The 13115-nt window shown below is 40.7% G+C and overlaps 1 protein-coding gene across 1 annotated transcript in view; it reads right to left on the bottom strand.

Annotated features, from left to right (window-relative positions):
- Positions 1–13115, bottom strand: part of Fmnl2 (formin like 2) — a gene marked incomplete at its 5' end in the record, with an annotated part of 268668 nt that overhangs the window by 100289 nt on the left and 155264 nt on the right.

A 13115-nucleotide genomic window follows, 5' to 3' on the forward strand; every position in this document is an offset into this window, starting at 1 on the left:
GTAGTTTATTTCATGCCACATGACTCAGGCAATAAACCAACTTTGTGGAGCTTCCTCCCCCCAATCTTTCTTTTGTTCTTTTTTTTTTTCTTTTCTTTTTTCCTAAAAGGCTGAGTGGACTCTGGCCTCAAATTCACTACATAGCCAATCTCCTCCTAAATGCTGGGATTCTACATGTTCATTTTAAAGAGAAAAGGAATGTACAGTTCCACTCATTACCAGTTACTAGGCAGGAAGGCAATCAATACTATGTTCTTTGGGGCAAAAAAGAAGTCTATGGCTTTAAGTTGGACAACCTCTGGCAGCTACGTGTAGTCATGGATGTCAAACAGTACTTCTGACAAGGCATTTATGTCAAAGAACAAGCTCAGAAAGCATTAATAAGCTGGCCACTCACTTGTGATCCCAGCACTGAGAGGCTTAGGCAAAAGCCTAATGCTGAGTTCAAAGCCAGCCTGGAATAGATTCTCACTCAGGGAGACGGAGGGAGGGAGGGGATGGGAGGAGAGGGGAGAAGGAAGGAAGGAAGGAAGGAAGGAGGGAGGGAGGGAGGGGGAGGGAGGGAGGGAGGGAGGAGGGAAGGAAGGAAGGAAGAGATCAGTATATTCTTTTCTCTTTGGGTGATTTCTTCTCCCTTTCCTTGCTCCTCACTCTAGCCCTATGTGGAAAGCCAGCACCCCACCACCACCACCACCACCACCACACACACACACACACACACACACACACACACACACACACACACCTCTACAAAAGTTGTATGACAAAGGAACACTTTAAACAAAGAAAAGACACAAACTCCATTCTAAATTCATAAAATTTTCCAGGACTCCAGCAATACTGAAACCCAAAAAGCTCAAGCCCGGGAGAGCTGGCATCTGCCCCTTTGATAGCTTCTCCAGGGTTTCAGAAGGAAGCAGTTGCAGACCTGGAACGAATCCTAATGGACAGGGAAGTGAGTCTGGAAAGGAAACTGAAAGAAACCTGTCTTCTTGGCAACAGCAACAGCAACTAAATGAGAGCCTTTGCTGAGATCGGAAGACCTTGAGAAAAGAAAATGGGCCCTTCAAAGTCTCAGACAAAAGATAACCCAAGATAAAAAGACCTTTCAGAAAACAAAATGAGTTGGGGAAAAAAAAAAAAAAAAAAAAAACTATGCTCCATGGTCAGTCCTTGCCTGGCACACTGCTGGAACAGAGTACAGACAACTGACAACAGTAACCATTCTAAGTATTTCCCCAACCCAGTGAACTACCACAACCTCTCTGTCTGAGGACACTCATCCACACCTCTGCATCTCACTCTGTAGTCTCTGACAACTAACCTCCTGCTGAATTAATAGCTTTTAAATTTGTCTGAATTTTGGTGTGTTTGTCAATTTCATATGGGAATACTTTATCCACATCATTTCCACTCCTCCCTCTGTCTTCCAACTCCTCCTAGTTATCTCCCAACTCCATCTCCAATTCATGAGCTCTCTCTCTCTCCCTCTCCTTCTCCTTCTCCCTCTCCCTCTCTCCCTCTCTCCCTCTCTCTCTCTCTCTCTCTCTCTCTCTCTCTCTCTCTCTCTCTCTCTCTCTCTCTCTCACACACACACACATGAATACAACCTGCTAAGTTCATTTGTGCTGCTCACATGATGTGTTTAGGGCTGACCATTTAGGATAAGCTAACCTATCAGGGGGCTCATCCCTGTTGAAAACTGATTCTCCCTTTCTCAGAAGCCATTAATTGTCTGTAGTTCTTCATCTTGTGGTGGGGCCTTGTGAGATTTCTCCCAAATACACTGGCATGTCAACTGGAGTCTCATTGTGTTGGCTTTGTTTGTCAATTATATTTTTAATATTTCATGGATACAGCTTTCCTGCACTATAAAGAAGACATTATTTCACAGCAGAAGTCCTGGTCCTCTGGCTCTTATAATCCTTCTACCCCCTCTTCCATGACATCTCCCAAGCCTCAGATCTAGGGTTTGTATTGTTGCTACATCAATTAGGGATGGGCACACCACAGTCAGTTATAGTTCTCTACATTTTGACCAGTTGTGAATTTCTGTAATCTTCTCTGTCTGCTCCAAAAGAAGCTTCTTTGATGAGGGATAAAAGTTACATTTATCTGTGGTATAAGAATAAATCTTTAGAATACAGTTAGAAATTACACATTTAGGAAAGCAACAGCAGTAGAGTCACTGCTGGAGCCCATGACCCTAACAGCAACAGTTAATTACCCAGGCTTACAGTACCAGGCATGAATTCCCTCTTATTGAGTGGGCCATACATTCAATTAAGTAGCTGTTGGTTGCCCCCACTGTTGCACCATGGGAGCTATATCTTGCCATGCTGCTTGCTGTTGTGGCTGGTAGACCTACAAACTGATTGCTTTTTTCCCATTTCAGTGAACATAATACCTTCAGATAGTATGAGAGTTCATTAGTCTTTAAGGAAGAGGCTTCCAGGTCACTTCAGCTTGCCTCCTCCAAGTACTGTATACAAAGTATGTAACATCTTCTACAACATGGTCTTACCCTTAAGTTATAGAAAGCAACCAAGAGCAATGACAATAGCCTATATTTTGGGGGAGCTCTGGAGAGTCTCTTGAACTCCCTGAACAACAATTCAACGGGAGATTTCCCATACCTGATACTGGGGATTTTGTTATATGAATAAACATAAATATAATGTTTCTCTATGCTTTTTCACCTTTTGTGTGGTCTCTCTTTTGCTTCACGTCCCCCTCCATAATTGAAGCACCCTCCCATTCTGCCATCCCTCCTTCATAGCACCTGTGTCCTCTCTCTCCCTCTCTAGACTACCTTTCCCCATTCATGGTCTTTTTTATTATCCTGGTATCTATGGTTCCACCATGTTGTATACTCACATCTAGAGATTCAGAGCTAGGACCCACAACAAAAAATACAAATACAATGTTTGTCCTTCTGTGTCAGGTTACTTCACTCAGTTGAATATCTTATAGTTCGATCCATTTGCCTGCAAATTTCATGACTATTTTTTTTTTACAGCTGAATTTAGGATTTAGGTTGTATTTATGTACCATATCTTCATTACCCACTCATCCATTGGAGGACATTTAGGTGTTTCCAATCCTGGATACTGTGAATAGAGCATCAGTGAACATGGATGAGCAATTATCTGTGGAGAAGAATGTCGTATGCCATACTGGCCATATATCAAGGAGTGGTAGAGCTGAGTCATATTGTAGATCTACTTTTAGGTTTTTGCTGTTGTTGTTGTTGTTGTTGTTTTATTGTTTTGGCTTTTTGTTTGTTTTTGAGAATTCTCCACAGTAGTTGCAATCCCCGTTGCAGTGAATGGGTGTTTCCTTTTCCTCACAGCCTCATTAGCAATTATTGCCAGTTGTTTTTTCATCTTGGCTATTCTCGGAGAGTTTTAACTGGCATTTCCCTAATTGCTAAAGATGCTGAACATTGCTTAGGATTTGTTCTAGTTATTCTTAGTCTTTCTTTTGAAAATTCTCTATTCAGATCTGTAGTCCAATTTTTAAATTTAGTCATTTGTTTTCTTGATTCTTGGTTTTTTGTTTTGTTTTGTTTTAGTTCTTTACATATGTTCGGTATTAATCCTCTGTCTGGTGTGTAGACGGCAAGGATGCTCTCCCATTCTATGGGCTTCCTCTTCACTTGATTGTTTTCTTAACTGTACAGAAGGTTTGGATTTCCATTTGCCAACAATGAACTTAATTCCTGAATAGAGTCTGATCCAGAAAGACCTCTCTTATACCTATATCTTAGAGCATATCACCTATGTTTCCTAGCAGTTCAGTGTTTCAGGCTTCACATTAATGTCTCTGATCCATCTGAAGTTGATTTTTGTGCAGGTGAGAGATAGGTGTCTAATTTCATGCTTCTACCTCCATCATTTGTTAAAGATGCTGTCTTCTCTCCAGTGTGTATTTTTGGCATCTTTGTCAAATATCAAGAGGTCATTTTGTTTTCTTAATCTTGGAACATTTATTTACTTATCCAACCACCAGCTTTATATCAACTTCTCAGGAAAACACATCACTAATGAATAACTACAGAATTCTATGAAATTCAGAATTAACAGATGTGAAAAAATACATTTTTATATGAATTCAGCCTAAAATAAATGGGCCAAACAAATCTGGCCATCATGGCAGAGACAGTAGTTGCTGTTTCCTGAACACTTTCTTCTCCTTCCTGGGCTTTCTACTCTTATTCTTCTCTGTGGCCTACTAAATAAAATAAGAGTGCATACATAGCAGGTATACTTCCCTCTCTAGCCTCTCCCAAATGTCATCCCATGGGTACAGCTGCCTATCTATTGTGTCACAGGTTAGGAGATAGAACCCATCCCACTCCCCAGGTAAGGATGAAGCCATATGTCCAAAATAGCTTCACATGGGACAATAACAACATATATTTTTGCCCTTGATAACCAATAATATCCAACTTTGGGTGTTGTAAATAAAAAGCTTATTAGAGAAATCATTATTTATCTTGGCATCTGAAGTAGGTTAAATGGTGGTCCTCTAAAGTCTGTGCCCATGCTCTAAGCCCCACACCAATGAATATGTTCATAATTGGAAAAAGAGGTCCTGGCAGATGTAATGAAATTAAGGATCTCAGTGTTGAACTATTCTAGGAGGTCTTGAATCCAAACACCCTCACATAAGACAAAAACAAATACAGATACAAAGAAGAAAAAGAGGCCACATCAAAATGGAAGCAGATGCTGCACACAGCCAGCAGGCACAGGATACCCATGGGCACCAGAAGCTGGGACTAGCAAAGCAGGCATCTCCTTCAGGAACTTTGGAAGGAGCAGTGCCCAGTCAGCACCCTGATTTCAGATTTCTGATTTTCAAAACTGTAAGAGAATAAATTTCTTTTGTTTTAAGCCATCAAAATACTTTTATTAACACCCAAAATGACCAAGAACATGTATACTTCATTAATTTTATTAGTAGTGGTTTGAATGGCAAAGATATTAATGCAGTGGTTTAGAACACACACACACACACACACACACACACACACACACACACACACACACAATTTTATTTGTTGCAGTGCTGGGGGAGAAAACACAAGGCCTCCTGCAGTTAGACAAGCACTATACCATTGAGTGATATATACCTTCACCCACAAAAGTTTTTCATATCATAAGAAAATATAAATAATTGTACTAAGGTTAGAGATTACACATCTCAATAAAAAAATAATGAATATCAAACCAAAGAGATTAGGTTGATAATAGAAATTATGTGGAGCTGGGTGGTAGTGGCGCTCGCCTTTAATCCCAGCACTCAGGAGGCAGAGGCAGGTGGATCTCTGTGAGTTCGAGACCATCCTGGTCTACAAGCTAGTTCCAGGACAGCCTCCAAAGCCACAGAGAAACCCTGTCTCAAAACAAAACAAAACAAAACAAAACAAAACAAAAAACAAAAAAGGGGGGATTATTTGGAAGTATCAGAATGAACTCACAATGTTTAGACTCAATTTCACAGTGCAAACACAAACTGGGAAGAAAATTTGTCCAGCTCCTGTCAATCTCACATTTTCATCTATATCATACCCCAGGGTGGAGGGGTGGAGGTGGAGGGAGGGTTCCTTAGAGAAATGCTTGGTTTAAAGGGCAAAGAATTTACAAGTTAACCTAATATTATTTTTGTAGCATAAAATGATTTCTTAGGGATTAGTATAGTTGTGTCAAAAAACGTCTGCATGAATTTGCCACCAGTCAAAGAAGTGATAATAAAGTCTCAAAAATAGTACTTAGATTGACACAAAATGATGAAAATCCAAGAATTCTGAGTGATATTCCACAGAATAAGCCAAAGAAAACTCATCACTTAACTTTTTTGAGTTATCCATTAAACCAAATCCTTACTTTGAAAAATGGCAACAGAGACAGGGGAGAGAGTAAAGGATGGATCAGAAGTATTTAAAACATGCTTTAAGTAGCTATGTATCCCTGTGGCAAACCAGCTTAACTAGTGTGTGTAGGTGTTTGTGGGGACATGGGGGGTTGCACATCCGCATATGTGCACATGGAGGGCTGAGGACAACGCTGAGTGTCATTTTTCAGGAACCAGCTACCTTGTTTTGTGAACTAGTCTCTCTCACTTGACAGCTTGCCATCTGTCTCCCCTTTTTTCAGCACTGACATGGATTCCAAGCATATACCACTGGGACTCCCCCACTCCCCAGGTTCCAGACTCAGGTCCTTATGCTGTACTGCTCAACTAATTGACTGAACTACCTCTGCAGCCCAAGCCAGTTAACTTTCTCTTCAAGTTATCCCAAAGAGCACCTTGCTTTTATTTTTTAAGTAGTACTATAAGTAAACAAAGTCACTGTGAGTTTTCGGTTTCAATTTTGGTAGTATTAGGACTCAGTTCCAGAGCTAGGTATATGCTACTAATGAGCTATACGCTGAGCTCTCCCAAATAACTGTAGTAGAATATGTTAAATTAGCCATATCTGGCACAGAGCTGGCTCATCTTTCACTGTTTGGCAGCAGTGCCCTCCCTTTCTTTGGATCAGGATTCATGCCAAGCCTTGAGGATTGTAATCTGATCTCTCTGAAGGGCTTAACACAGGAAGCTGAGGTTAAGTAGGTATGATTTCCTGTAACCTTTTCATTCATCTTTCTTGTTAATCTTATCCCATACAGTCCTGTATCAACGAAGGAGAAATTCCATCTTTCTCCCCCCACCCCCAGAAATTCCCCATACCCTTCCCCCAGGTACAATGCAAAGCAATACAAAGCTTTTAAAAGGCAAATTTGAGTCCACGCCAGAAAAAAAAAGAAAAAAATCACAGTGTGGTGTAACCAATCACACTGCAAACATCCCAGAGACCAAGAGGGAAAGCATTGTAGCTCAGCTTAGGTATGGCACCTCTAATAACCTCTGGACAACAACAGACATGTATGGACTTGGTGGTTGTATTATTGTTGTTGTTGTTGTTATGAGATACCATGATCAAGGCAACCTATAGAAGAGTTTACTTGGGGCTTACATTTTTAGAGGGTTATAGTCCATGGTGGTGGAGTGGAAGCAGCAAGGGACAGGCAGCTAGAGCAGAAAGCTGGGAGTTCACATCTCAACCCACAAGCAGGAATTACAGAGTGTGCTGGGGATGATGGCAGGCTCTTGAAGCCTCAGACTCACCCCTGTGAGTTCCCCAACTCACATTTTCCCCAACAAGACCATACTTCCTAATCCTTCCCAAACAGTTCCACTAACTGGGGACCAAGAACTCAAACAGATAAGTTTATAGGGGTCATCTCAAGCCACCACATTATGTAAGAATAGTTAAAGAAGAAGAGTTCGTGAATGTAAGAGAGAGAGTTGGGAGGAATTTCAGGGGGAGAAGGGGGTAGTGGAAACGATGTAATTATGGTAGTCAGAGGAAATTCTCCAAAACAAATTAATAAAATTATGAATGTATTTAATAATTATACATTGTACACTTTAAAATGGCTAAAATGGTTGTGTATGTTTAGCAACAATTTTAGGAAAACATAAACTTTCATCTTGCTCTTGGAATTGACCAAAAAATTGGTTTCACCACCTTTGCACCTGCACAGAAGTGAGGCTGCTGAGAGAGCATGAGAGGGTAGATGAGACAGGGGGTTCTTCGTAGAAACACAAAGCAAATGGACTTCTTCCCATCTATGTCAGGTACCCTTCCTCGCACCAAAGGAGCGCTAGAGCTGACAATGAAGTTTAACTTATGTCAAGCCAACTGTAACAGTAAAAGAAGATGAGAGAGTAAAGAACCAGCCCACCTGTGTGTCATCTCCCAGGACACTTCTTTGGCCATTCTTCTCCCCTTTACCACCTCTGCCTATGACTGTAGATCAGTGTTTCTCAACCTTCCTAATGCTGCAACCCTTTAATATAGTTCCCCATGTTGTAGTGACCCCACAACCATAAAAGTATTCTTGTTGTTACTTCATAACTGTAATTTTGCTACTGTTATGAATTGTAATATCTGTGCTTTCTGGTGGTCTTAGGTGACCTCTGTGAAAAGGTGCTTAGATTCCCAAAGGGGTCACCACCCACAGATTGAGAAACACGACTCTAGAGCCTCTTTCTCAATATGATTTAGCCATTATTTCTTTCACTCAGCACAGTTTCAGTAAGCACCTCAGACAAACACAACCCAAGACCCACACCCTAAAGGAACTCTTTTTTTTTTTTTTTGGAATTTATTTTTGAAGGAGACAAATATGTGTAGACCAAAGCAACAAACCAATGAAAAATAAGTGCAACAGATTCAATGCTGATATTCATTTAATGCAGCTGACATTCCTAAGTGGAATCATGGTCAAATCTTTTCTAAAGCATCTGGCACTTCATATTTGCTTCCTTTGGAAAAGGCAGAGCAGGTTCAACTCACAGAGCACTTAAACTCAGGAGATACAAAGCAAGTGCAGCTGGGCATTGGTGGCACACGCCTTTAATCCCAGCACTAGGGAGGCAGAGGCAGGCAGATCTTTGTGAAGTGGAGGCCAGCGTGGTCTACAGAGGGAGTTCCAGGACAGGCTACAAAGCTACACAGGGAAACCCTATCTCAAAACAACCCACCCACCCAGCTCCCCCTGCCAAAAAAAAAAAAAAGCTAAAAATGTAGAAACCTCAACAAAAACTTTTTCCAGTAATAATATAATTGCAAAAAGAAAATGTGGACCTCCATCAAAAAAGAAAAAAATTAAGATGGAGCCCTGGATGAGGCTTGTAAACAAACTGTCATTAAAATAACAGAGTGGGAAAGGAGGACCACACATTGGTCTCTGGATATTACAGCAGCCAACGATACAGGGAGGAACGTGCAAGCTCTGTTACCCATATGGTCCCTATTGTGATTGTTTATGGAATGGAAACCAAGCTACCTTCTGCACAGATTCCCACTGTGTTCTAACCTAAACCATTCACCAAGTTCCTTTGGAAAGTTTGTTAAACACCTTGTCTAAAGTGTTCTAAATAACAGATATCAACATTACTATTTCAAAAAGAAAGAAAAGTGTTATTTGTGTGTCCAGAGCTCGTGGTGTTTTGGAATGATATCAGGCATCAATGACCACATACCACAGTATCTGTTTGAGACTTTACACTAAGGCTCATGCCGGTGCTTTCTCACCTAAAACCTACAGTTGAGGCTTTTCCTCTCAGCACCACATAAACATGTGTTGACACCACAAAGTATATGAAGATAACATGAGATGATCCATTCAATACAACCAATTTTCCTGAATCTTTGGGAGCAAGTTGATGACAGAAACAATATGGGTAGTAATAGTTAACATCTTGTCCTTCAGGAAGAGTACAAGCAACCTCACAGTTTATAAAGTTCCTATTTAATCACAAGTATTACTCCACATACTTCACATTCTCAGAATACACAAATTAATCACATTTTTAAATTGACAGAAATGATTCTGCAGCAAACATCTTTTCTAAATGTTATATAGTATAATAAATGGTCAAGCCTTCACAAAAGATGAGAGTATACTACAATGTACCCTGACATATCTTCCAAGCCAAGTTTAACAGTTACTGAGATGTTTCCAGATTTTCTTGATCAGTCCCTTTATTTTATTCTTTGATAAAATATTGTAAAGGAAACCACAGTCATCTTTTCACCAATACATCAGTATTCATGTTTCTAAAAACGAAGACAGAATCACATATAACCACAAAGCTTACAATCAAACCCAAGAAAATCAAACAATAGCTGCAATCAAGTTCCCACTTTTCCAAGAAAATCTTATATATAATTTGCTCACAATGGGATCCAAAAGGTTCTAGAATAAACACATGAACGAACACACACACACGCATGCACGCACGCACATATATATCTTTCCTTCTTCCTCTTTTTTTATTTTCTATCCCACACTGCTAAAACAAATATTTTTATGGTTAAATTAACCATCACTCTGGGTAACTGCAGAACTTCCTATCACATCAGAGAGAAACCCATGGCCAGCAGCAGCTGCTCCTCCTAGGCTGTGGCAATTGCTAACATACTTCCTGCTCTACAGGGCTTCCTATTCTGGATACTTCATATAAACAGAATCACAATCACAAAACTTATCTTTACTGTCCATCAGGTAGACACCCCAGACAGACTCATATTCATGTGACATGACTCATACATACAACATACTAAAATGAGCATCCCTCTTGTCCCTCACACAGATATATAGAACAAGTGATAGTCACCCATGAGATGAGCTCATGGATTATACATCTGTGCAATAAGACATTTTTGTAGGCCACAATTTTTACAATGAAGAATAATTAACTAATGCTGGCTATTCATCATAGAAGCCAGAACATGATGAGGCTCAATGTCAAGCTGCAACTCCCTGCTTTCTTCTTCCCTTTTAGTGAGGCATAATATAATACAAACAGGAAAACAGAGAGGACCCTTAATGTTTGTTTTTTAGTGTATCACTCATACATAGACTTCATGGGGAGAGCAGCAGAGAACACTGGTTAAGACACAAACTATAGGCTGCACCTTCTCCAAAACCAGACTGCCTGAGCCAGCCTTTTCACCACTACCTACGTGACCTTTGGCAGGTACTTCATCTCTATGTCTAGGTTTTTGCCTGATATTACAGGGAAGAATGATTGCTTCAGCTGGCTTTGGACAATAACAATTATTACTCTTTAACTGTCATCAGCAAGTCAGCCATGGCACCTCAGAGCCCATGAAGCCACTGTAGTAAAGGGACATATGCAGAAGTTCCTGGTGGGAGTGCTAAGCTTTCGGCATCCCAGCACACAGCTGCAGGGACCTGGCAGGCAGTAGAAAAATTGGTCCAGGAAGAACAGTGAGACAGAGAAAACAAATTCCAGCTACACTGGTAATTATCTCAATTTTTTTCAAGGGTTTCTCTGTGAAACAGCTCTGGATGTCCTGGCATTCATTTGTTGACCAGGCCGGCCTCCAACTCACAGAGATCCACCTGCCCCTGCCTCCCAAAGGTATACACCACCACTGCCCAGCTCAATTATCTTTTTTATTGACAAAATTTTACATACATTTTGATTACATTCTTTCCCCTCTCAACTCCTCCAAGATCCTCCCCACTTTCCTGTGAAGGCTATTCCTGGTTGTCAACTTGACTATATCTGGAATTAACTAAAACCCTAAAATGGGGCATTCCTAAGAGAAGATCCACTCCTAATCTGAAACTTTGAGGTGGGAAGACACACCTTCAATCCAGATCTTTTAGGGTGAGAAGACCCACCCCTACTGTGGGCTACATCTTCTGCTGGAAGCCTAAACAAGGACATGAAAGAAGAAAATTTTTGTTCTTCGTCTGCTTGCTTTCACCTCCCCAGCAAGCCTAGCCCATTCCTTCACTAGTCTTAGAACCTACTTCTTCAGGATTCCAGCATATACTAAAGACAACATCCAGCCCTGTGGACTGAACAACAACTGGATTCTTGGAGCTTCCATTCATAGGTAGCCATTGTTGGACTAGCTGAACTACAGCCTGTAAGTCTGTCTGTCTGTCTGTCTGTCTGTCTGTCTGTCTCTCTCTCTCTCTCTCTCTCTCTCTCTCTCTCCATGTATACATTATATAGAATATATATATTCTCTCATTCTATAAGTTCTGTCACTCTAGAGAACCCTAACTAATACACTATCCAAGCAACTTTGCTATCTCTCTCAGAAAACAAAAATTAAAACAAAACAATCGATCATTTTTTTTGTTATTACAAAATAGTTCCATTATAATAATGGGTTCTAATAATACTAAAAATTAAGGCTCAAATGCCAGTCATTTTCTCTTCCCCCTTTGTTTTCTCCTTGATTGTCACAAGTCAGGGGATGGAGAATTGGCTTTACAGTTTAGAGCTGTTGCTGTTGAACAGGATGAGGGTTCAGTTCCCAGCATCCACATGGAAGCTCACAGCCACCTGTAACTCCAATTCAAGTCAAATGATTGCTTCTGACCTCCAGAGGAAGCAGGCTCACATATGCCTGCAGGCAACACACACACACACACACACACACACACACACACACACCTACCTCTTAAAAACAAACAAACATTTCTTCCTTTTCTGTCAATTCTTAGTGCTCAAACATAATATGGCAAAAAACAAGATAATTTTACTAACAGCCCACTACTCTATTTTATTTGTTCTTAAGAAACTGAGTAAAACTACCTGGTAGAAGTAGAAGCAGACACCCACAACTAATCACTGAACTGAACTGGAATCCAGATGCAGAGAAGGATGAGTGAAGAGCAAAGGGGTCCAGACCAGGCTGGTAAAACCCACAGAAACAGCTGACCTGAACATCGGGGAACTCTTGCTCCCCAGACTGATAGCTGGGATACCAGCGTGGCACTGATCCAGACCCCAGGAACATGGGTTTCAGTGAGGAAACCTCAGAAATCGACGGGACCTCCTGTAGTAGTTCAGTATTTATCCCTAGCATAGGTGTGGACTTTGGGAGCCCATTCCACATAGAGGAATATCCCTGAGCCAAGACACACGGGGGTGGGCCTAGGCCCTATCCCAAAGGATAAGATAGACTCTGATGACACCCTATGGAAGGCCTCACCATCCAGGGGGAGCAGAAAGGATATGTGATAGGTAGGGTTTTAGTTGTGGGGGGGGTAGGGGAGGACAGGGGGAGAAGGGAACTGGGATTGTCATGTAAAACCATCTTGTTTCTAATTCAAATAAAAAAGTATGAAAAAAAAAAACTGGGGGTCGATCTCTTCTCAGATAAAGACCCCAACACGTTGGGATAAAATCCTTTTGCTTTTGCATCAAAAAGAAAAAACCAAAAAACTGAGTAAAACAACCAATAATCGGATGCTTAAAATGCTTCCAATAAACATCTTAGGAAACAGAAACTTCTGCGTTGAACTAAAAACCAATTTAACTCACTGAAATATTTTATCCTCATAGCAAAAGACCTACTTCCTATTTATAAAGTAACATTCAGTCACTTGATAAAACCACTACCCTATACAAAGAAAGAGTACAGCAATGGTCATTAGCAAATGTATCAACACACAGAAATGTCATACCTGTGTGTGGTGTGTGTGTGTGTGTGTGTGTGTGTGTGT

The sequence above is a fragment of the Cricetulus griseus genome, chromosome 6 (assembly GCF_003668045.3).
Source record: "Cricetulus griseus strain 17A/GY chromosome 6, alternate assembly CriGri-PICRH-1.0, whole genome shotgun sequence".
In the NCBI taxonomy this organism is placed as follows: domain Eukaryota; kingdom Metazoa; phylum Chordata; class Mammalia; order Rodentia; family Cricetidae; genus Cricetulus; species Cricetulus griseus.